Source organism: Triturus cristatus, chromosome 8, assembly GCF_964204655.1.
Source record: "Triturus cristatus chromosome 8, aTriCri1.1, whole genome shotgun sequence".
Lineage (NCBI taxonomy): Eukaryota > Metazoa > Chordata > Amphibia > Caudata > Salamandridae > Triturus > Triturus cristatus.
In genome coordinates, this window is record NC_140591.1 from 1,440,130,428 (window position 1) to 1,440,155,590 (window position 25,163).

The window sequence follows — 25,163 nt, forward strand, 5'->3', positions numbered from 1 at the left end:
TCGGGAATTACCTGCTCTGGAGACACCAGTTGACTATGTACCATAGTCATACTGGCTTCTGTGTCTCTCAGAGCCTCCCCTCTTTGGCCGTTGATGGTGACCCACTGCCCATACTTTACGGTATTGGCGGGCACCTGGATCTTAGGAACCATCTCCCGTTCTCCCAGGGACACTAAAGTGACACCCGCCCACTCCCTTCCCTTATTTAAGGGCATCTCCTCCCCGAGCACTGCACTAGCTACTCCGGGGGTCTTTCCTCCAATGGGAGGGGGTGGTCGTTTCAGGCACTTCGGATCTCCTTTATAGTGTCCAACGCCACCGCACTCGTAGCAATGGACAACCCTTGGCTGCTGACTCTGGCCAGGATTAGGGTTTCTGGGTGGGTTAGCCCTAGGGGTGAATCCTGTTCCCTTCCCTTGGAAGTTATTTTGGGGGCCTTTGGAGAACTCCTTTTTCTTTTCCCCTCCCTCTTTCTTCTGGGGGGCGCCCTGTCCGGCCTTTTGAGTATCCCCTCCAGTCCCCCTTGTGGACACCCGGGTACTAGCCCAAATGTCCGCCTCCTCAGCAAGCTTCCGGGGACTGGTCAGCTTGCTATCCACCAGGTGTTGACGCAGTTCAGGGAAACATTTCTCGAGCAGGTGTTCCTTCAGTACTAGATCAAACAACCCCTCGTAGTTCCTCACTTCACTGCCCTGAATCCAACCCTCTAGTGCCTTCTTTGCATAATCCAGGAAGTCCACCCAATTCTGTGTGCCCAGTTTGTGACTACCCCTGAACTTCTGTCTGTACTTTTCGGGTGTTAGTCCAAACTTTCTTATGAGCGCCAGTTTCATGGTGGGGTAGTGGGTCTGCTCATCCTCCTCGAGGGCCAATAATGCATCCCTACCAGCTGGAGGCATGTACTTGTACAATCCCCCTCCCCAGTACTTCTCTGGAACCCCATGGGCCCTTAACGAGACCTCATAGCCCGCTAGCCACTTGGCAATATCGTCGCCCACTCCATAGCCAGCTACTATGTCCTTTGGCAGGTAGGGTTTGGGTTCCCTGGTGTACTCTCGTTCTTCGCTGCCACCGTTAGGTACAGGGTGTGCCCCGATTCTCAGGATCTGAAGATCTATCTCTTTCAGCCTTATCTCATGAGCCATCCTCTGTTCCTCCTTCTCTTTCTCCAGCCTTGCTAAGTCCCATGTGAGCTGTCTTTTCTCCCTCCGGTCTGTTAACTCCACTTCAGACAAGCCACCGCTAGAGGCACTGCTGCCCTTCCTGGAAAGTGTCCTGGGCCCCGCTGACAGGTTCCCCACCTCAGGTTGGTACAAACCAGCTCCCTCACTGTCGGGCTCTCTATCCCTGTCCTCCTCCTCAGCCTTGCTTTCTCGGCGTGCCTCCCCCCAAGCCCTTAAGCTGGTTTGGAGTGCACCCTTCTATGCTCCTGGGGGACAATACACCCCCTCCCGCTGACAAAACTCCCTGAGTTGGGCCACAGTGTACGTTTCTAAATTCTCCAGTACAAACTCCATCTTGCCCACTCAGGTCAGAGGACAGTTACTTGCAGTAACTATGCAGGGGGGTACCTTATATAATACCTCCTCCCACCACCAGAGTAAATTTGGAAAAAAACAAAAACCCACAATTAGGAAGGCCGCTTTGAGAAAACTCCCGGTGTAGGCCTATGGACTACCCACAGTTATTGTTGAGTATACGTAGGCACAGCTCTATCCCACCACTGAACACCAATTAACGTTGGAAATACTCCACTCCCACACCGGAAGAGGTTGGTGGTAACGGAGTCTTTCCAGGACATACAGTGGTAGCTTGGCTCGAGTGGTCAGGAATCAGGCACCGTGCTAAGCATACGCCATACCCATAAAATAACCATGCGTGCATCCGTTCCAAAAACGACTCTACACCGTAAAAATTATGAAAATATCTTGCTTTATCTTCTTTTTCTCTTAGTTGCTGATTAGATAAATAATACACAATCACAATATACAAAGCTTTTTAAATAGTGCAGGTCAAATAAATACTGTCTTAATGATTCAATAAATAGGGGTGATCATAAATAAGGAAGGCATAAATATAAGTGCAAAACATACAGGCAATTAAATATTCTGAGGCAATAAATACTGTAAACCAATAAATACAGTGAAGCAATAAATAGGTTAAATACAATAAATACAGTGCCCTCAATAAATAATTAAAAGCTGACAGTGACACTCATAGAATCAGATCACATTTAAATTTCTATGGGCTGATTTGGCCCAGGCACAGCTTGTAGTTATGTGGATGGCTTGAGGGTGTCTACTCCCTGGCTTGGACAAGGCTGAGGCCTAAACTGAGGTAGATCAAGGGGGGAATACTAGAGACCTGGCTCTCTCACTCTACACAACCCCTCTGAATTAGTCTCAGCTCACCCCTGGCACAGTCCAGCTGGTTCCAGCACCTCTCTAACCCCTAGAGTAGTCTCTTAGGATTCCACAGGGCCTTAGGCGCCCTCTATTCCACTTACTGCCCTTTTTCTGAAGCTCCGACGCCGCTGGAGTCGTGTCGACGCCGTGAGGCGGTTCCGGTTCGATGTCGGCAGCCTCGGCACAATGTCAGTTCTTGACGACGCCGGCAGGCGGTTCCGGATCGATGTCGGCGGCCTCGGCTCGATCTCGACCTCCGATTCGATGACGTCGGGCAATCTTGGCTTGATGTCGACTTCGGGCGGCTCCGGTCCGATGGCGACCTCAGGTTCGATGACGTCGGCCGGCCTTGGCTCGATGTCGACTTCCGGCGGCTCCGGAGTGCGATCCTCACTCCCGACCTCCGGTGCTCCTCTCCTCAGGTTCCGGCGACTCCGGAGTGCGACCTCACTCCCGACCTCCGGTGCTCCTCTCCTCAGGTTCCGGCGACTCCGGAGTGCGATCTCCACTCCCGACCTCCGGCACGCTTCACCTCGGTCTCCGGCGACTCCGGAGGGCGGACTTCACTCCCCCGTCGACGCCGCTCACTCGACCTCGGGTGACTTCCTCCTCGACCTCTGGTACTTCTCCGACCTCCGTCGGCGCCCTCTCTCGACCTCTGGCGGCTCCGGGTACGACGTCTGCTTTTCCAGTCAGCGCCGCTTCTCCACCTCGGGCTCCAGGTCTCAGGCTACTCGACGTCGGACTCCAGGGAAACCAGTATCCAGGTCAGGATCTTGCTGTTCTTGGATTCTAAGGCCTGTTCCTGCTGTCCAGGTCCTTAAGATGGTTTTTCTTGCTTCTTCCCACACAGGGCTCAAGGCTGGGCTCAGTCAGTAGGGACTAGTATCAAGGGTGGGTTTATGGACCCCACTCCAGGCACAAGTTTCCACCCCTGCTGCCTCACTCCTTCCTCCTTCAGGTTTCTGCTGCTCACTCTTCACCAGTCAGGTGCCAACTGCCAGCTCCAACTGCCAACTCTCTGTCTTAGCTTCCCAACATTCTAAACCGCCTCCAACTGTCACAGGGCTCCAGAATGTTGCAGAAGGTTCTAGTAGGTTCCAGTGGGTGCTGGTGATGTCACAGGTGGCCACCATTTTGTGCTCCAGGCCCTCAGACAGAAGTTCCAGGGGTAGCTAAAATGGCTCCCTGAATCTGCAGCAACACTAAAAAGTCTGGTGGTTCCCAAAAAGGAAAAATTCAAACAGGGTTTGAGTCAAAAGTGGGACAAAATAAATAATGATGAGGAGGGACCACCCAAAGGGCTGACAGGTCTAACAGTCACATTCAATGTTGTGTAGGATCTGGGCAATTGAGGAGAGGGGAGGTATCGGGAGTGCATGGACTGAGTTATTTGCAGAGGGTGGAATAATGTGAGGGGGGAGATGTGGTAGATGGTGTGGGGTGAGCGGTGACGGGGCTGGGAGGAGTGAGGGGTTCGGAAGTTAAAGTAGGTAGGACGAGTACAGATTTGTGTAGGCTTGGGGTAGTCCGGGTACAGGGAAGTGATGAAAGGGCGTGGGAGGTGGGAGGAGAATGGTCTGGGTATAGGGAGTGGTCGTGATTAGTTGCGGATGGAGGCCTACTGTGTGAGGGGGGAGATAGGGTAGTAGGTATGGAGTGATGGCTGGCGGATCTGTTAAGTGAGAGTGGAGGGGTTAGGTTAAACAGGGGGCAGAAATCTGTAGGTGATGTGGTCAGAGAGGATAAAAGGGCATGAAGCGAGTGAGAAACGAATATATTGGTGTGATGGGGATGTGTGATTATTGAGGGTTGGGGTGAGGGGGTGTGAGGGAGATGGGTGTGTATTGGGGGTTGAGGTGCGGGGTTGGGGGGTTGGGTAGGTAGAGCCTGAGGGGGGTGGGTAGAGGGGAAGGGGAGGAGCAGAGAGTGTATGGGATTGGTAGGGGGGTGAGGAGTTGTGATTGGTGATTGCGGGGAAAAGACGGTAGAGTAAGTGAGTGGTTGGGTCAGGGGGAGGGAGGTTTGGGGAACAGGGGGAGGGCGGGTCATGGGAAGGGAATGATAAGTAGGTGACAGGAGTTTGGGGCTACCGTTATTCAAGGAGGGGTCCGAGGAGTAAGGGTTAAGGGGGTTAGGGGGAGAGAGAGAGATAAGTGGGGGATGAGAAGTAGGTAATTGGCGATGGGGGTAGTCGTTATCAATAGGGGGGTCAAGGGAGGGAGATGGAGAGGTCAATTTTTGGAGGATGAGAGTGGAGTTAGAATGGGGGTAGGGGGAGGAAGAGATTTGAGGGGTTCTGTTCGTTTGTGGAGGAGGAGTGTTAGGCTACGAATGGTTAAGGAGGAGAGACAAAGTACTAAAGTGGTGGGAAGGCGAGGCTTGTATAAGGATATTACCTGTTTTGAAGATGGAGATATCAATATATCAAAAAAGAAGAACTAACAGAAGGTGTTCAGTCCGTTCATGGAGAACAAATAGCTACTGAATGCTGTAAGTAAATGAAAACCTCTTCAGATAGTGAGTGCACCACCTGGCTGGAGTTAAGAGTCCATCAGCCCACCCTCATTGGCGGAGCTTCGTCATATGAGACTCTATGGGGTCATAGTCTGGGCCCACAGTATTGAGCCAACAGGCCCTGTCGGGTGCCCGACTTAATGATCCTAGGATAGAATACCTCCTGCTCAGTGTAGCGTTTGTCCTCAGGCAACCAAGACCACGTCTGTGGACATAGGAATGAGCCGTCCCTGGATATTAAACAATCACACAAACTGTAACTCCGAGTGCGTGATATATATGATCACATGCCCTTGCTCCTTACATTATATTGGGCATACCACATGCAAAGTGAAGCTCCGTATCAGTGAGCATAAGAGTACGATCCGATGTATGAAACAATCGACTTGCCTAACAGATCACTTTCTGGCTAAACAACATAAAGCCGATGAACTGAGGTGGATCGTGCTCGAACGACCTCTCATTCCCCAGCACATAGCAGATACCTCCAAGTTTCTGTTTTCCAAAGAACAAAGGTGGATTTTCAAGTTGAGAACAGATACGCATGGTTTGAATGACAGCATTCCATGGACTTCTATCTGAGAGTGTGTGCGACACTCTGTTTCTTTGCGATCCCCCAGTGTACCAACACCTTTCAGAAACCCATACTAACAACATCTTTAATAACACCTTTATCCCGTCCTAAATCGATGGTATACTTCATCTTCAGGAATTTGACGAGGCCCTGACTGTATCTAGCATCCACACTTCTGTATACAAGAGGTCTGTGACTTCACGCAACCAATATACCAGTATGACAAAGGATGTCATATCCCTGAAACACTTTCTGTCTTTATGAATCCCATAACATCTATTTGCAAGACACATTTTTTTAGCCTAATGAACGACTGTGGAGACTAGTCGTCCCTGTTACGATGTCCTCCTTGTTCTCCCCGTGTGTTGTGCACATGTATTGGTGCAACAAGCTTTTGTTCCGTTTTCCGGAGATCTGACATACAGCTGTTAAGCAGCGACCATCTCCTTTGAGTACGTGCATGGAGTTATGCGTACGATCTAGTAAAGAGGGGACTCTAAGTAGGTAGTGAGCACACCTTGTAGACATTGTAAGCTAGCCATCCCTATACGGGTGTTTCCCGTTCTCCTTCTGAGTGTGGAGCACATGTGTTGGTGGTGAAGGTCTCTGTTTTGGCTTCTGCTGTTCATAATTTGAGATCTGAAATTTAACTCTCAACAAGTGGCTATTTGTTGTCAGTACAGCCTGGGAGATACACTTACCAGCGATCAAAGAAGAGACCTCAAGTAGGTAGTGAGTGCACCAAATCAGGCATTGTGATATATCTTTTTCTCCAATGGAATCTATTCGGTGATTCAGTTCTAACCTATGAAATGAACCTGACTCCAACAGACCCGTGTGAGGGTTAGACTGAGTCTTTACCCTGTATAGCACCAGAACTACTTTTCAGTGGGTTTACCTGCGAGAAGGCCATCTTGAGGGGCGTGGGTATGTATTCCATAGATTTACCCAGTTGCAGCGTGTGAGCTTAAGCTTCTACTCCACTAAGCTTATGGACTCCCCAGCCCCTATAGACTTTGAGGCACATCCTCATGGGGCATAGCCCTGTTATTCAGATATGTGAGGCTGTGTCCGTCTGTACTGAACAATATGGCAGCGCTAGCTTTCAGGTGTTTCAATCTTTTCAATTACACTGCTCTTACTAAGAAGTGGGGCTGCCATCTCGCTAATTCAGTCCACGCACTGGGTTCTAGTCGGCGACGTGTCGGTGGATCCCTCATGCGCATGCTCCCGTGGTAGACACTACAGCTACCGATCGTTCGGATCAGGTTCTGTCCTGCACATGCGTCAAGACTAGAGTTCTCTCGCGTATGCCTATATTATTATCATTTCTCCCACTGGTGTGCTGAGGGTTTATTTACACTGACCACTGTGCGATGTCAGTCTTTTTGTGTCCGCTTCGTGCAATTTCCTTACAGTGCTGGGGTGGACTCTTGACACTCCGGGGCTCGGATCCCGAGTATTACATTGAACTTGCTCGTGAACGGCGCTTGTGATGAGAGTATATGCGCATGCGCCAGACACTATGAGTACCTCGGGCAGCTTCATCGGCCCGCTTCACGCATGCGCCTGGGCTTTGGTGTCTGGATGCCCGAGCATGCTCCTGTTGAGGCGTGGGCTCGCAGAGAGTAAATTGTGAGCACCTGACTCATTAACGCTTGATTGAGCCAATCAGGGGGATATATATGGAGCCCCCCCCTTCCTGCCGTCACCTCCCAGACAGCTCATAGTCTGGCTCGAAGTACCGACGGACAGGTAAGGAGAGGAGGTTCCTGTGTCCCTTGGTCTGGATGAATCAGTCTGTTTTATCTCTGGAGACCTTGACTTAGCTAGTAGGGAGGAGACTGAAATACAGCAATACTACTCCTGCCTAATAAATAAATAGGGTGGTGTTTCTTCTTTTTTTCCCCCTTCCCCTCCCCTCCTGGCTTGGTTATATATGTCTTTCCTCATGCATAATATTTTTAAACAAATAGGGGGTTGCCATTCCTCGTATATCATTCCCAGAAAGTGGCAGTATTCTCCTTTTCTCCCTTTTCTGACCACATTAGTTGTTAACTAAGGGTTCTTCTTTGTAAATGTCAGTTATGGGGCCTCTTTTTAAATAGAGCCTTGCTGCAGAGCACAATCTCCCTATACACCTGGGTTGTCTTGCCTGCAGAGCGGCTTTCTCAGGGTCCTTTGACTTGTTGGTTTTAATGTTTAAACATATTGTAAGGAATGTGGAGGAACAAGTATCAGTGTGCAACTTGTCCTTCTGTCCTTTCATTTTGAACAGAGCGGTGCCTCCTTCTCCGAGCAGTCAGCCGGGTGAGGTGAGGCTTTCCTCCCACAGAAAGCTGGGTGAGTTGACTTGAGTGTTTTTGAAAATATGCTTCACTTGTAACCACGTTTTGGGGTTTGTTCATAGTTAGTGCAGTGCGTAAATGGCACTGTTGAATAGTAGTCATTGATGCTGTATCGTTATATGAGATGCCTTTTTTATGGTTGATTTTCCTTATTTCTTCTAGGAAAGAAGACAAAGTACTTAAATTCGAGCAAAAGGTTGCTTGTCCGGTAGGGTGGCTATCGCCACAGACTTACCTGTTGATGATACTTCCACTATTTTGTTTTTCACATAGTATACACTAATAAGTTACTCCTGCAGTAGCCTTGATTTTTAGTATTCTAGGTCCTGAAGAAAGCCGGGTCAGTGGACCACACCGGCTGAAACATGTCGACCTTATCTAATCAAGTCGGGAAATAGTCAATTTTTTCAAGACTATTGGCTTTTTAATATGACACTTGGTCAATCCGTAATAAACATATTTTTTGCCCACGTAGTCATTTTTAACGCACTTTCACACTGAGCACTGCACATCTTTAGAGTCTTCACAAGTCTGAGCACACACTTTGGCAGGAGATATTCTATCCTGGGATCATTAAGTCGGGCACCCGACAGGGCCTGTTGGCTCAATACTGTGGGCCCAGACTATGACCCCATAGAGTCTCATATGACGAAGCTCCGCCAATGAGGGTGAGCTGATGGACTCTTAACTCCAGCCAGGTGGAGCACTCACTATCCGAAGAGGTTTTCATTTACTTACAGCATTCAGTAGCTATTTGTTCTCCATGAACGGACTGAACACCTTCTGTTAGTTCTTTTTTGTACAAATGTGGGGAGTGGAGGTGTTGTAGTCCCTAAACTAATTCCCCTAGGACCCTTATTTACATTGTGTGTTTAGATATCAATATATCACCCTGAAAGGCTGGGGAGGGAGCGGTGGATATTTTAAATCCATATGGGATATTGATTGATTTAGAGATAGGGAGGTATTGGAGGAAGATGCTCTTCCATTTGGAAGGGCGCTTGGAGTAGAAGATGTAGTTGGTAATAATGGGGGAGGTGAGGCTGAGGTAGTTATCGACAATGAGTGTTTCAGGGTTGCGGATGAGGAGTTTATGTTTGAAATTTTTCCTTGCGTGTTTGAGAGATTTGGGGGGTAGAGAATGGTCCAGGAGTCTTAATAATAATGAGATTCTCCAAGAGCTATGCTCATGATTACAGAGAGGTTTTCAAAGCTCAATATTCAATAGATAAATGGTTCAACTAAAGAGATATTCTCTTGATACCCACCGTGACTGAGAGTTCTGCTCACTGCTCTTGATGATATCCAGACTGTTTCAGAGATCTGCTGTTGATCATATATAACCAGACTTAACCCAGTTATTTATAGTACATCAACTATGAGTTCTATCCCGCCTGGTCGACACATGGGCATGCAATAATACACAGACTCCCTGAGAGTTCTGCTAATAATAATGCCCATGATGATAAAGTCAATCAGAGTTCTGCTATTTGTAATTTCCCGACCAGTCATACCCAGATTTACTCAGAGACCTGCCTCTAGCAAAAGGCAGACTTGCAGGGACCTCTGATTTTGAAAGCGTCAGTCAGAACCCTCATAATACACAGATGCTTTGACAGCCCTTATTATAGTCAGACTTAGGTGGTCATGGTGTGGAGCTCAACAGTCTGCCGGATCAGTGGAGACTCTTTCTGCTGACCCAAAATGGAGAACGACCTACAATATTTAGAGATGTCCAACGGCCACACAGGGATCTCTGTGCGTACAGCGAATTAGACATCAAGGAGGATGCACGGTACTCACACCGGTGGTGTAGTCAGTGCATCATGGCCCTAGTGCATGAAAGAAAATGGGCCCACTGTTTAAAATGTGAAATAAAGCAATACTCAGGGTTCAGTAGCCCTTCAGTTCTCTGGGCCCCGGTGCCAGTGCACCTGCTGCACTAATGGAACCTACACCTCTGAAGCACAGCTGAAACTTGAGAGTGATATAATGTTATTTTGATCACCTTGACATTCCACAAACAAACTCCCAAGCAGGTGTTAGCTTGCAAAAAGCAGACAAATAAATCAATGGCCCGGATATGTAGGGGGTTTATTCCATGTACTCGGAAAGCAGTGGCATCAGACTCCCCATAAATTGAGCAGGCCATCTGCTTCTGTGACCTGGCAACGCTGTGGTGGATGGGCCACAAGGCTAAGGTTATCCAATGGAGGACCCCGCTCAGGCTCTGCCACCAGCAACCCAGCAGTTCCTCCCACTCTATTGTTGTGCAGATCGCTAAATTAGACAGAAGGCGCCACCATTCGGTAGACTGTCATAAGTGCCTGTGCTGAGAATTAAGTGCCGGTGCTGAGCACCGGAACACACTGGCTCAAATTAAGCACTGGCTCCTCCACCTTTACAGGGGGCAAGGGAATAGTGTGTTTGCAGTGCATGGATCTGCATAAATTATGACAGAGCTACTGCTCATCCAAACTCTAAACTCTAACAACCTTTCTCAGGTCTTTGCTTTGATACTGCCCAAACTCGCTCGATGATCTTCTCTTGAGAAAATCCAAAATCCAAACTCCTTTAGAATTGTTTGTAATAGATTTTTTCACAGCTCTGCTTTGTATATTACACAGATTCAAGTAGAGGTGAGCTTTGTATTCTACCTGAATTCAAGGCGAGATGACCTTCAGGTGGCACCCAGACTCACTCATAACTCTGCTTTTGGTAAAACTAAGACTGCTACAGACCTTTGCTTCTTATAATACACAGACGTACCCAGAGCTCTACCTTTGAAGTTGACACTATTATTCATGACTCTTTTGCTGGTATTGCATTTATATGTTCTGAACTATGCTTTTGACAATACACAAGCTCCCTTGGATACCTGATGATATACACACATACTCAGAGCTTTTGGTATTACTCGCATTCACTTACTGTTCTATGCACACACTCACTTGCAGCTCTGAATTTGATAGCAGGCGGGTGTTTTGCTGCTTTGATTTTGATAATGGTTGGACTCCACAGACCTCTGTAGGTGAAAAACCTACTTTTATTCAGAGCTGTGCTTTTCTGTTATAGCTGAACTTTGATGATACCCAGAATCCTCTGCTGTGGTTCTCAGAAAATCCAAACTATTGTGAAGTGGAATGGCACATGCCCTGGATCAGAAGCCAAAAACAGACTATTCAGTAACAAGGGACACTGTCCTCCCATCTTTCCTACTCACCCTACAAAATTATTTGCTAAGTGTGTTATGAAAAAGTAGATTGATTGACGAATACTCGTATGTGTGAAGTGCATCCACTTGGCAGTCTATCTACCAAATATTTCAAATTAATTTGGTAAAACATGTTCATGTTGTTTGGTGGAACTGATTAAAGATTGAAGTTTTGAAAAAAGCTTCCCATATTTTTTGTATTTCCTAGAAGTGTTCCACATTTTATAACATATACATTCATCAGCAAAAGCTTTGTAGCAGGGTATTGAGACCTTTCCTGGGTAGTGCATGTTCCATGAATGAACTTAGGGCCTGATTATGATGGCAGTCAGATGAGTGTCCACCTCCCATCCTGTCAGGAACAGGACCGGCCGGCAGGGAGTTGGCGGTCCCGCCAGAACAATTACGATCCGACCGATATGGGAACATGTCTCTTAGCACTGAGGCTTGGCTGCGGCCTGAAAAAAGGGTGCAGCACAAGCCTCACTGATAGAAGGCATGTTTGTAAACATCTCTGCACCTTGTGACAGGCACCATGCGGTGCCTGACATATGGTGCAGGGATGTTAAGGGGTGAACCATAGATGCCCCTCAGAACCCATAGCTGAGAGCCAGGGGCAAGGAGGGCCTGCTAGAGGCCCCCAAAGGCACCTTCTAGCTACCTTTTCCAGGCAGGCGGACTGCCATGAAGGGGTTGGTGGAAAGGGACATTGTAATCCCTACAGAGGTGCCTGAGCAGGCACCGCCAGTATTGGAGGGATTGCAGTCCCTCTGACGGTCCGACGGGCTCCTTGAGACTGTCAGATGTGAGGCGGATGTTTCCTCCAGCAGATGCCTCCACCCACCGCCTCTTAATGCGGCGGGCGGTCATGCAGGGGCCGATGGCGGTGGAACCACCACCGATGGCCTGACGGTGGCAGTCCCATAGCCATCGTAATCAGGCCCTTAGTTCGTCCGCCAGGATGGGAGAGCAGCAGTTCTAATCAAAATGATTACCACTAAATGATTATATATCTCTTTTGCACACATCAGATACAGATTCTGCATAATGAAGGTGAGTCTACAACAATCCCCTTCCAAACACTGAAGCGGTATCCTTTCAAAATCCCATTATAAGTGTCAGAAAAAATGGCGCTTCGTAAAATGTGATTAGTATTTCAGAAAAAACATGTTCACTGATGCAAATTCAGAAGTGGTAAAATGCTGAGTACATCTGGTTCTATATTTCTGTCTAACAATACTGTGCCCATGATATTCTGCTACCACGTCGTGGAAGGAGTATTGAAGGGGCAGGACGTCTGTGAATCCTTGCCACCGGCCTTTTGGAGTTATTCCAGATTGATAGATGTGGCCCAAGTCCTATTGCAGATGCTGTGCAGACACTGCACTGTGATGCCGCCGGGCCAGATATGCATCTTGTTGCTTGTCCTTGCAACGAGCAGGAACAGCGTGCACTGAACGTTTCCTGCAAGATGAGCAGTGAATACCTGAGTTGAAACAATGATCGTGTGGTGAAGTGTAAGGAATATTTATTTTTGGTAAACTCGTCGGATTGCACATTTGAGCCTTTTGTGGTCAGTGCTTGCATGACTTATCTAAATGTGTCAACACCTTTTCAGTAATCCTGCCACATTTACAGTATGTGAGAAACAGAAGTGCGAGCTGCTAGATCAGCCATCAAGGATTTAAATAGTCTTTGTACATGTTTTGCCAGGATGCCATCTTTAAAATTAAATCATTTTTAATAACCTTTATGTCCAGTGGCCTCAAGGAACAATTTTCTTCACAGCAGTTCAGAGGTTTAATTTCACAGCAGCTTTTGAAATGCGATATTACCCCTTTTAATCCAGGAAATTGCTGTTTAAAAAAGAGAAAGCACATCATATTTCAAAGTAATGATTATAATGAGAAAAAAGATATGAACCACAGCTTCAAAAGAGAAGGGCAAACTTATCTGTAATGTTCTTTCTCAGATCCCACCTCCTTGCATTTTGATTTGCAACAATTTTCCAGATTATCTGAATTGTGGGGTAATTTGATTAGTAGTGTGCCCCTGCTTATAGTTAAAAAAGAACAAGCCTTTTACATTATGTCGTTGTTGTGCAGAGCAAGACATGAGCTAATGCAGTCATTTAAGGCACATAGGACTGTATATATAGGACCGCAAGTCAGAAGGTTTGATTGTTTGCCTGACTGTACTGCACTGATGAAGATGGCATCATGGTAGAAAACACCATCAGAGGTCTGCTTGAACATAGAAGGAGACATGGTAAATATTGGGGAAAGGACTGTGAACTCTGGATTGGTTTGTAGAGTATTTGTTAGAAGCCCAAGTAGCTCAAGCTTTGATCAGATTGTAATAGGACAGGACATTCAGGCCACAGGCCTCCTTTAGAGTGAGGCAGAGTGGCAGGTGTAAATGGGCGGTGCTCCCTCCCACAAAGCACCAGGCAGAGAGAACCTCAGCTGATTCCACCACCAGACAACTTTGCCACACGGCCTTCAGTCAATGCATGTCGGGATGTCTGCCTTCGTAGGGTGGCCTTTCCAATGCACATTTGTCCTGTTTGGAATGGCCTGGCATTTCCAAAGAAGAAAAAAATGAGTTTATTTCTGAATAATGTGAAACTTTCCAAAGGTGATACATGAAAACATTACTCAGGTTCATGAATCAAAAACAATAATGTTGTTCATAATTTTAATGAAGTATTTTGCTGTCCTTTGCTGTAAAGTCTCTGTAAATAAAATATGTGCAAGAAGAAGTTTGAGCAGTTTTATACTTACAAAAATGCAGGGTTCACTTAGAAGGTGAATAGCTTAAATTTAATAACTCGGGGGCAGATTTACAAGCCCCATGTGCCACATTTACGCCACTGTTGCTTCACTTCTGTGATGCAGCGGCAGTGTAAACCATGCGCCACGTTGCACCTTATTTACAACGTGACGCATCTAGGAAGATGTGTCTCGTTGTAAAGTCCTGCACCACATGATACCTGCGCCAGGTTTCATGTGGGCGTTCCTGCGCAGGGTAGGCGTTCCGTTGCAGGAACGCCTCGTAAAAGTGACACAGTGAAATATACAAGATTTCACTGAGTCACTTTTCCGAGGCCACTGAGACAAATCCTTACGCCTGCTTGAGGGCTAGGTATGGGCAGCCCCTGTGCATTGCTGGAGCCGCGTCGCACTTGAGACACAACTCCAGCATTGCGCCGCCCTTACGCCACAGGATGGGATACGCATCGCCCTATCCTTGCGCCATGGTGCGCCACATTGTAAATGCGATGCATTCCCGGTGGTGCAAGGAGATAGATGAGTGTCGCATCTTTTCTGGCGCATCCCTGCCGATTGGCAGGGATGCGCCAGAACTTGTAAATCTGCCCCTCAGTGTCAGTACTAACCAAGGCATGGGCACCCTTTTGTGGAACACATTAAGGCAGATTCATCGCTGATTGACGCAGGGTTATAATATGAATTGCACTTTGTTGAGTCGGATCAGAAAATGACTTCTAATCAACAAGCTACTTTACACTTTGCAAGGACGATATCAGCTAGATTTACCTCAACATTTGTAGTCAAACATATATAATGATCCTGTAAGTTTCCATTGATTGTTTGCTAAATCCATGTGAATTAAATTCATACCAGACAAACTGATTTAATCATGGTGAGATAACAATTTAAGGGGATTACTCAACCCCATACATATCGTTCTATTCTATTTTGTGCATTGAACACCAATAAATATAGCACCATATTTATCATTTTTTTACGCAATGCAGCAAGACGCCTTGCTGCACTCTGTTGCATGAAAAGGAGAGGGCAGGCATGCACCATATCTATCAAGATATGGCGCATCCCTCCTCTCAACTTGTGCTGGTATACCTGTGGCTGACTAGCACCAACACAGGCATAAGGGGCCTCTGTTGCTGGCAGGATTGTTTCTGTCCAGGAAGGAGCACCTTCTTGCACATAAATAATCCTCTGAGGCTTTTTTCTCTTTCTATGTGTGCTACAAAATTCAGGACACGAACAAAGAGGAAAAAGGGAAGAGAACTAAGCATATTCTCTTTGTTACGCCTCCCCTGGAAAGCATAGCATTTTTATGCATTCCCAGGTCTGCCACTCATGGTGCTACCCTGAGACTCACGGGGACTGGAGCCAGGGTAGGACAGACGCTAGTTGTTATGGCTCCTTGCCATCAGAGCAACAAAGTGATCTGTTACCCCTGTCAACACAGCCCTGCTTATCTAGGGGTCTTCTTTCTCGGGATCAAGTGGACCCGGTTTACTCAACTGCATCTGGTTACCAGCCAACCATACGAATCCTGGAACCAGTATTGCGGTAGTGCTAGAGTACAATTTAATCCCCTTTTGCTGGTCCTGATGAAGTGCAACCAGACCCGTTAGGGGCTACTCTTGGCATGAAACATGTCGCCCTTATGCACCACACTAGCCCTATAGGATCATTACATCCAGCCGGGGCTCACATTGTTTAGTTAGGCTAGTGCCCCCTGGGAATAAAAGCATTAGTTAGGGTTGCTCTAGACCTATATTAATTCTCACACTCACTGCACTACCTAGTCCACACACCTGCACTCACTCTACAGCTTCATCAACTAAAGATCACTGCCAAAGAACCCCTTCACGGGTGCCCGTCGGGAATTGCAGCACCTGCCCGACGAGGAGCAGGCCCAATGATGAAGCATGACATCCTTCGGGATGTGTGAGGGCACTTTTTAGAATACTTCTTAAGAGCATATATGCAGGACCTACAAAAAAAGCGCCTGGTTCCTTTTGTTAAAAAGAAGAAAATCTGGGAATGTACCAAAATAATTGGGTGGATGCATGGCTTGGTAAATCTCATTCTTGGTTGTGTGTTGCCCTGCGTCCCCGTGCGTGGCGCAAGGGCGGTGCAAAACCTTTGATAACTATGCCAGTAAATGGTCATCAAAAGCAGGTGAGGTAAAGACAGCTAAGGTAATCAGCATCCTGTGAACACCTATTACTGATCAGTTATAGCTCTCACGACCCTATCACAGCTGTTCATTGGAGACATCATGCTCCTTTAACATACCACAACAGTAGCCTACAGTATCCCAAACCTCCTCACCAGTCTGCCTACAAGTCTGTAAGGCTATTGACATCACACGCTATATCATCTCGTGAATTATATACTGTAACACACATTTCAGGAACTGTATCACCAGCTGGAACAAACTCTTTTCTGGTTCGTTAAATGCACTAAGGCCACTACTTAGTACTATTTTTCGCTCCCATTTCCCCTCATTCCCTTTCAAGTTATCAATTTTTCAGTTTCTTGAGCACACTCTTGCTTCCAGGACGAGTACACATCTGATTAGTTGTCTAGGCACACTAGCCCCAGCTCACCGTCGTCCTTTCTCAATTGTGCCACCCTTATTCCCATATTTCTTCCCTACCACTCTGACAGAGACCACACTTGACAAGCACACCTTTCATACCACCCTCTCTCCATCCCTCTTCCAATGATTTTGAATCACACCCTTACCCCTCACCTTTCTCCCATAACTGATAACCAGTATGTGGCATTCCAACCCCATACTCTTCCCTTATGGTAAGGCACACCCTAAGCTTCAAAACCTCTCAGCACCTGGTGATCTGTTTCGCTTGATTGTAAAACATAACACTTCTTCATACTCTGTCTTCTCTCTGGCACTTCTAACTTTTTTCACCTGCAGGAGATTCCGATCCCAGTGGCAGTGTATTGATGCGTCTTACAGCATGTGGAACTTGGTCTCTCAGGAGTGAGTGTAATTTCTCTTTCTGTCTCACTTCCATTGATTGAATCAACTTGACAAATTACCTGCCAGAATAGTTTCCAAAGTTTAACAAAGCATCCTGGGATGTTTTTCAGGGGACGTCCTCTGTAAATGGAGAATGCGGAAGAGTTAAAGGATAATAAAATTGCATTTCACTACCATGTGGCTGTTAAGGGTCTCGTAGGGCTGACACCTTCTTTTTACTGGAAACTGAGGTATGGACTTTGTGTATTTTAAATGTGTTGTTTGTATCGTTGTGCCTCGCTTACTTGTGATGCTAGGAGCTGATTGTCGGGAGCAGCAAGCCTTCCAAAAGCTCAACTGGAAACACTAACTCAGCTTGTGCAAAGCATAGACGGTTGAAGTGGTGGAGGGGTTAAAGCAGGAGTGTCGGCTAGGAAGGATACCTGAAAAGACAAATATAACCTATCATCAGTCATGCAAGATAAGCATTGCATAATCTGTAATACAACACTAACGTTACCATGTGTTTCCTTCCTATACTCAAATACCACTTATGAGGAGATAGAGCAGTACTGCACTGAGAAACCCTTGTTGGGTAGCTGTGCGCTGAATAAAATTAATTTAACATAACATAACATAACAAGAAAGACTATGATAGGAATAATAAATCAGTGATAAATATCAAGTTCAACTGAAGAAATTGATGGTGTGAGGCTTAGCACAACCTTACATGTTTGCTTTTGCATGTCACTGAGTGATCCGAGATTTGCTCTTGATTTGCAGTAGTATAGTACAGCAAGTTGTAAGTATCATTGCACAAGAATATTGAGTTCAAAATATTGTAGCAGCAAAGATATAGCACGAGAAAATGTTTAATTGGTACATGTATCACTTTTTGCTGTGTGACAATAATATTGTGGTTAAAAAAACGATACCAAATTACGACTTCCTTTCCCATCATCCATATGCACAGGAAGTAACATCACTGCATTTTGCATCATCGATCTGCACAGGAAATGAAATTACTGGCTTCTCACCAAAACTGTCTCTAAAAGAAGAAGCTAAGGAAAAGGACTTAATTTCCCATCATTCATCTGCAGGCACGTCCCTTGTGCTCCTTCCCCCTTCCAGAACCTACTAAATGCTGACCGTAGCGCAGATGAGCCACTGCCGTGCCAAAGGGAAATCCGTCAGTGCCCGTCCTAATCTGGATTACACCCAGTGCCAAGAACTCAGGTCCTCCCACTACCGTGCCATGCTCCTCCGTGCTCTAAACCTGGGCTGACTCTCACCGCAGTGCTGCTACACCACACCACACAACATGGAGGGAGTGTTAACATGTTCCTTCTGCAAGTTCTCATGCACTGTCCCACACTTAAACCAACCAAGCCCACACCCAAAGCAGCCAACTCCCCGCACACTCAAACTCACACAAATCAGCCACCCACTCACACTCCCACCAATAAAACACCACCCTGCAACACCCCAAACTTGCATGCATGCTTCTCAACACCCACTCTCTCATCAAACACATATAGAGATATAGGACCGACTGCACGACCATGCTCCAGACCTGCTCTTCCTCACGGAAACATGGGTTAACCTAACCTCTGCACAATGGAAAGTATAGTTCCCAGGCAAACATATACGACTAATAGTTCAAATTGATAAAGCACAGAAGTAGTAAGACAAACAAATAATGCAATTCACAATTTTAATTAAAAAAAAGACATAAAAAAATCACATATAGTGAAATGACAATATACAATAAAATTGGAATTTTCAATAAAACAATTCAATGATATAGATTACACATAGTGGCAGAACATAACATATCTTCACGACGCGCGTTTCGGCACAGAGTGCCTTCGTCAGGAGTAGCCACAACAAATCTAAAGAATTAATGAGAACAATAATTATTATACATACAATTCTGTGCTACAACTTTAATTTAACAATGCTGAGTTTGTCTGAAAAATGGTACTTTTCTTTGAGGACTTACATGCAACTGATAATTTCGTTAACGTGATATTAAAAGTAGGAAAAAGTGGAAAAAAGAAGAGGAAAGAGAAGGAAGAAAAAGAGAAAAAAGAAAAAGATATAGAAAAGAAAGTGAGGAAAAAATAATAAGGAGGGAAAAGGGGATGTGAGCGGAAAAAGCCGAAAAAAGGAGGGAAAAAATAAGGGAGAAGGGAGAAAAAAGAAGAAAAGAGAGAAAGAAATGATGGTGAGTGTGATAGATTGATTCCCAAGAAATATGTAGTCTATAAACATTCTTCATGATTATAAATATATAAAACACCCGTGGTAAAAAAGAAGAAGGGGATGAAGGAGAAGCTGGTGTAATTGATATGTTTCTTACTTATGTAGTTAACAGAAGGTGGATCAATGACATATGTATGTAGGGGCAATATCGACCAGAAATATGGTTTCTTCCTTTTCTTTATATGGTTCCTTTCTTCTCTAACAAAAGAAACAAGTGACTGAATTAAGGAAAGAGTTATAGTCAAGGTGTTAATATAGGGTAAATGATAAAAGAATGGGGTATTTACTTGCTTATTTGATGATTCTTGGTAAGGAAGGGGGTATTTTTATTCGTTTTCAACCCAGTAGGTTGGAAAAATGATGTTCATATGTCAGACCGTAATATGTCTTGCAGAAATATATTTAATGAGAAAGATAAAATCTGTGACTCTAGGGATAATGAAAAAAAATGAGGTAAAGAAATGGAAACATCTGAAATCTATTATTCAAAAAACGGCAATACTGTCTTGATATAAACGGGTAATAATATAAATTACGGTAATAATGAGTGTTGATTATATGTAAGATAACACTTAGGCTCAAATGGTAAGCGCCTAAAAGGAAAAGAGTATCTACTATAAAGAAAAAGATACCTGAAGGATATAGTTAAACGAATATCTACTAGCTAATGCTGTAGTAAACTGCATACTACATAGAGATCTTGTAAATGAGAAAACTTTAAGTGTAATTCCATATTCATTAAGGTAAATAGAGCTAATTGTCGAGATCTATTGACTGGAACTATCTCATAAATATCTGACTGTATGTAGAATGATTATTTTTACCTTAATCTGCTGATAGTATCAGATGATATTCTGACAACTACTCGAATGCGGCAGAGCGTGTAAATAGTGGGTATACAAATGAGATGATGGCGGAACTGGGAGACACGCATATAATTATGCTTAGAAGGAAAAAAAGGGGGAGAATAATGAGTTAGGTAAAAGTGAGTGTAACAATGAATGTTCAGGAGTATAAATAAATATATGCACGCTTACCAGGATTGGTCTCACTAATCTGTTGTAACCCGAGACAAAAAAACATGAAAGATAGTCAGTCTACATGTGACGTCGAGATATGGGTCTTAAAGGTGAGCGCGTGGGGACGATTAGTTCGCTTACCGGATAATCAAGTATCTCGATGGTGACATTGTTGAATGTCATGTGTTCACCTTCTAGTATATTGTTGCATGATTTACACATGGTGCAACGTATGGTTCCTTTGATGGGATTGCTACCATCAATGGTTTTTTGCACAAAAGGGGATTTTGTTTCTTTAGGGGTAAATCTAGAATGTACTATCAGATCTTTAATGTTTTTATTTCGACGGTGAGCGAATACTGGTTTGTTGATCTTTTTCTGATCTGGGTTACAGTTCAAGAGGTGCCAGTTGGAGTTAATAATCTGTTTAACTTGTTGGTTCAGGGTTATTCAACAATGTCACAATTAAAGCACAAGGATTATGGAACTGCAAAACTCAAAATGTCATTTATGTGCTCCTCTGCCCTTGCAATCTAGGCTACGTAGGAGAGACATCCAGAACTATTCAAACCAGACTGACAGAACACCGTTCAGCGATTAAAACCATGAAATTTACAGCACCTCTAGTTAAACATTACACAGACTTCAAACACAAACCAGATGACATTCGATGGCGAATACTAGAAAAAATCAAAATCTCAGATACAGAAGGTGGCCAAAAAATCCGAAAGAAAAGAGAAGTTTATTGGATTTTCAGTCTGGACACATTTAAAAATGGTTTAAATAATGATTTACCCTGGGAAAACGCCATCATCTAATACCCCTTAATGATACTCATCAACCTCTTTGCTTCCTCCACAGTCAATACATTACTTGAATTACTTGAATAAGTACACTGCAATTATTATTCACCCCTATGCCTTATATACACTGTCCTTATACCATGTTTTTTTCGTACCTCCCATACATAACTAGTCTATTTCTCTGAATCAGACGAATACTCTAATTGTGAACTTCTCATCTACCCTATTACACTGTCTATCACCCCGTTTGCCTTCCTTTTCATCATCTCTGTCATACATCCTGCCATATAAATAGTTACAGCCAGGTTTTTCTAACCGGCCACTTAGAACATCCAATGGTCTTCTACACAGTTCCATTAATTCCCTATTAATATTATGGCCCGTGGACCCATCACACCTGTCCACTCTATTGATTATCTTACGGCTCTCCTTTAGCAAATGAGACACTCTCTCTCATTTTGTTTAACTCTAATCACAAAGCATATCGTTAAAAAGATCACATGGACCAATCACACACCACCATTTTTCGTCCCTAGTCACTTTATCCAATCAGATCCTTCCATACAGTTCTGGATACACACGTTACGTCAGAGCCGTTACGTGATCTCGCGTTCCATCAAGCTTTGCCTATTTAACGCCTCACAGCGCGTTTTTCTTTTGATCACATCACACAACATTTGGCGAGCGGAAGCAACTTTCAAATCGAGATACTTGATTATCCGGTAAGCGAACTAATCGTCCCCACGCGCTCACCTTTAAAACCCATATCTCGACGTCACATGTAGACTGACTATCTTTCATGTTTTTTTGTCTCGGGTTACAACAGATTAGTGAGACCAATCCTGGTAAGCGTGCATATATTTATTTATACTCCTGAACATTCATTGTTACACTCACTTTTACCTAACTCATTATTCTCCCCCTTTTTTTCCTTCTAAGCATAATTATATGCGTGTCTCCCAGTTCCGCCATCATCTCATTTGTATACCCACTATTTACACGCTCTGCCGCATTCGAGTAGTTGTCAGAATATCATCTGATACTATCAGCAGATTAAGGTAAAAATAATCATTCTACATACAGTCAGATATTTATGAGATAGTTCCAGTCAATAGATCTCGACAATTAGCTCTATTTACCTTAATGAATATGGAATTACACTTAAAGTTTTCTCATTTACAAGATCTCTATGTAGTATGCAGTTTACTACAGCATTAGCTAGTAGATATTCGTTTAACTATATCCTTCAGGTATCTTTTTCTTTATAGTAGATACTCTTTTCCTTTTAGGCGCTTACCATTTGAGCCTAAGTGTTATCTTACATATAATCAACACTCATTATTACCGTAATTTATATTATTACCCGTTTATATCAAGACAGTATTGCCGTTTTTTGAATAATAGATTTCAGATGTTTCCATTTCTTTACCTCATTTTTTTTCATTATCCCTAGAGTCACAGATTTTATCTTTCTCATTAAATATATTTCTGCAAGACATATTACGGTCTGACATATGAACATCATTTTTCCAACCTACTGGGTTGAAAACGAATAAAAATACCCCCTTCCTTACCAAGAATCATCAAATAAGCAAGTAAATACCCCATTCTTTTATCATTTACCCTATATTAACACCTTGACTATAACTCTTTCCTTAATTCAGTCACTTGTTTCTTTTGTTAGAGAAGAAAGGAACCATATAAAGAAAAGGAAGAAACCATATTTCTGGTCGATATTGCCCCTACATACATATGTCATTGATCCACCTTCTGTTAACTACATAAGTAAGAAACATATCAATTACACCAGCTTCTCCTTCATCCCCTTCTTCTTTTTTACCACGGGTGTTTTATATATTTATAATCATGAAGAATGTTTATAGACTACATATTTCTTGGGAATCAATCTATCACACTCACCATCATTTCTTTCTCTCTTTTCTTCTTTTTTCTCCCTTCTCCCTTATTTTTTCCCTCCTTTTTTCTGCTTTTTCCGCTCACATCCCCTTTTCCCTCCTTATTATTTTTTCCTCACTTTCTTTTCTATATCTTTTTCTTTTTTCTCTTTTTCTTCCTTCTCTTTCCTCTTCTTTTTTCCACTTTTTCCTACTTTTAATATCACGTTAACGAAATTATCAGTTGCATGTAAGTCCTCAAAGAAAAGTACCATTTTTCAGACAAACTCAGCATTGTTAAATTAAAGTTGTAGCACAGAATTGTATGTATAATAATTATTGTTCTCATTAATTCTTTAGATTTGTTGTGGCTACTCCTGACGAAGGCACTCTGTGCCGAAACGCGCGTCGTGAAGATATTTTATGTTCTGCCACTATGTGTAATCTATATCATTGAATTGTATTATTGAAAATTCCAATTTTATTGTATATTGTCATTTCACTATATGTGATTTTTTTATGTCTTTTTTTTAATTAAAATTGTGAATTGCATTATTTGTTTGTCTTACTACTTCTGTGCTTTATCAATTTGAACTATTAGTCGTATATGTTTGCCTGGGAACTATACTTTCCATTGTGTCTATACCCTGTCCCAGGAATCAGATTATTCCACAGGGGGTCCTTGATACTCACATGTTAACCTAACCTCTGCACAGGAGATTGCTACAGCCATCCCTGCCAGCTACAAGATCGCTAGGCTAGACCATCAGCACAAGCAGAGTTGCCATCATATTCAAGAACACCATCAGCAGCATATCCTACATGGGCACTTTCACCAGCTGCATGGATCACTTCATGTTTTAAATACACATCACAGCTAACCTCTCCACTGGCAGAGCACCAGGACCCCCCACCAGGTTTACCAGTGAAATCGCAGACTTCAATGAATCCCTCACCATCAATGCCATCACATTCATGTTCCAAAGAGACATTAACTTCCACCTAGAAGACGACCCAAACCCAAACTCTACAGACCTCAGACAAAATCTCAAAAACTTTGGCCTCACCTGCACGTTACCAAACACACACATAGCGTCGGACACTATTGGACCCACTTTTCTCTTCAATCAGCAACATCACTGTAGGTAAGTCAGCAACAATGAACTGGGCAGGCCACGCCCTTGTTGTTTTCAGGACATCCATCCTGCACCATCACAGACTTACCACCATCAAACTCAGTCACAGCTGGAAAAGCATTACAGAAGAGAATTGAGCTTCTGGACTCTCTGCTAACTGGCTCGAGCACACAAGCAACTTACTGAAAATCATCAGGAATCTTCACAGCTGGATCACTGCATGGCCAACACCCCTTGCTCCTGTTAGGCACAACCCAACTGCAAGACCACGGGCCAGCTGGTACACAAAAGTACCAGCTGGCCCGTGAAAACACCACTGTAAGCAAACACCACTGTAAGCAATTGGAGTGCTAATGGGTAAAAAGTCAAGGCAGCACAGATAAAGTCATCTTGAAATATACCCTAAGGGGCTACCACCAGCAGATATGGAACACCAAGCATGCAGCCCTCACATACTGCATTGACATGGCACAAACAGCTGCTCAAAAATCTTCATCATCATCAAAGATTTCATCACATGTCCTGCCACTCCCAGCAGTCCTTTGCAAAAAGATCTCAGAGTTTTTCTGTAACATATTCATCCCCACGCACAACAACTTTGAGCCTCAAAAGCAGCTCTTCACCATAGCAACTCAACTTCACATCATGGCCAGAGAACAAACCCTAATCTTGTGGCCTGCCATCACTACCTTGAAACCGCCAGTACCATGAAGATCACACACTCAAAGTCGCCATCTGACCCTTGTCCCTACCACATCTTCATCAGAAGACTCCTATTGATCAGTGAAGCACTAAAACCCATCTTCAACACCTCCAATTACTTTGCCAAATTCCTGGACATCTGCGAAGACATCTCTGTCACACCCCTGCACAAGAAACAATGCGGTGATACAGCTATACTCTCCAACTGCACACCCATCTCCCATACTGTCCCATGGTTTGAGAGAAACTAATCATCCAACCCCTTACCAACCATCTCAGCAACCACCAGGTCCTTGACACCACACAGTCCATATTCATGCCCAACCGCAGTAGAGAAATAGCACTCATTGCCGTGATTGTTGACATGCACATAGTCCTTGAAGGAGGATGAACTGCAGCCCTCATTCTTCTGAACCACTCTGCAGCATTTGACATGGTCTCACACTCCATCCCCATCAGGCACCTATGTGAGATTGTCATCCAAAGACCCGTTCTCCACTGGATCTGCTTCTTCTTAACGGGTAG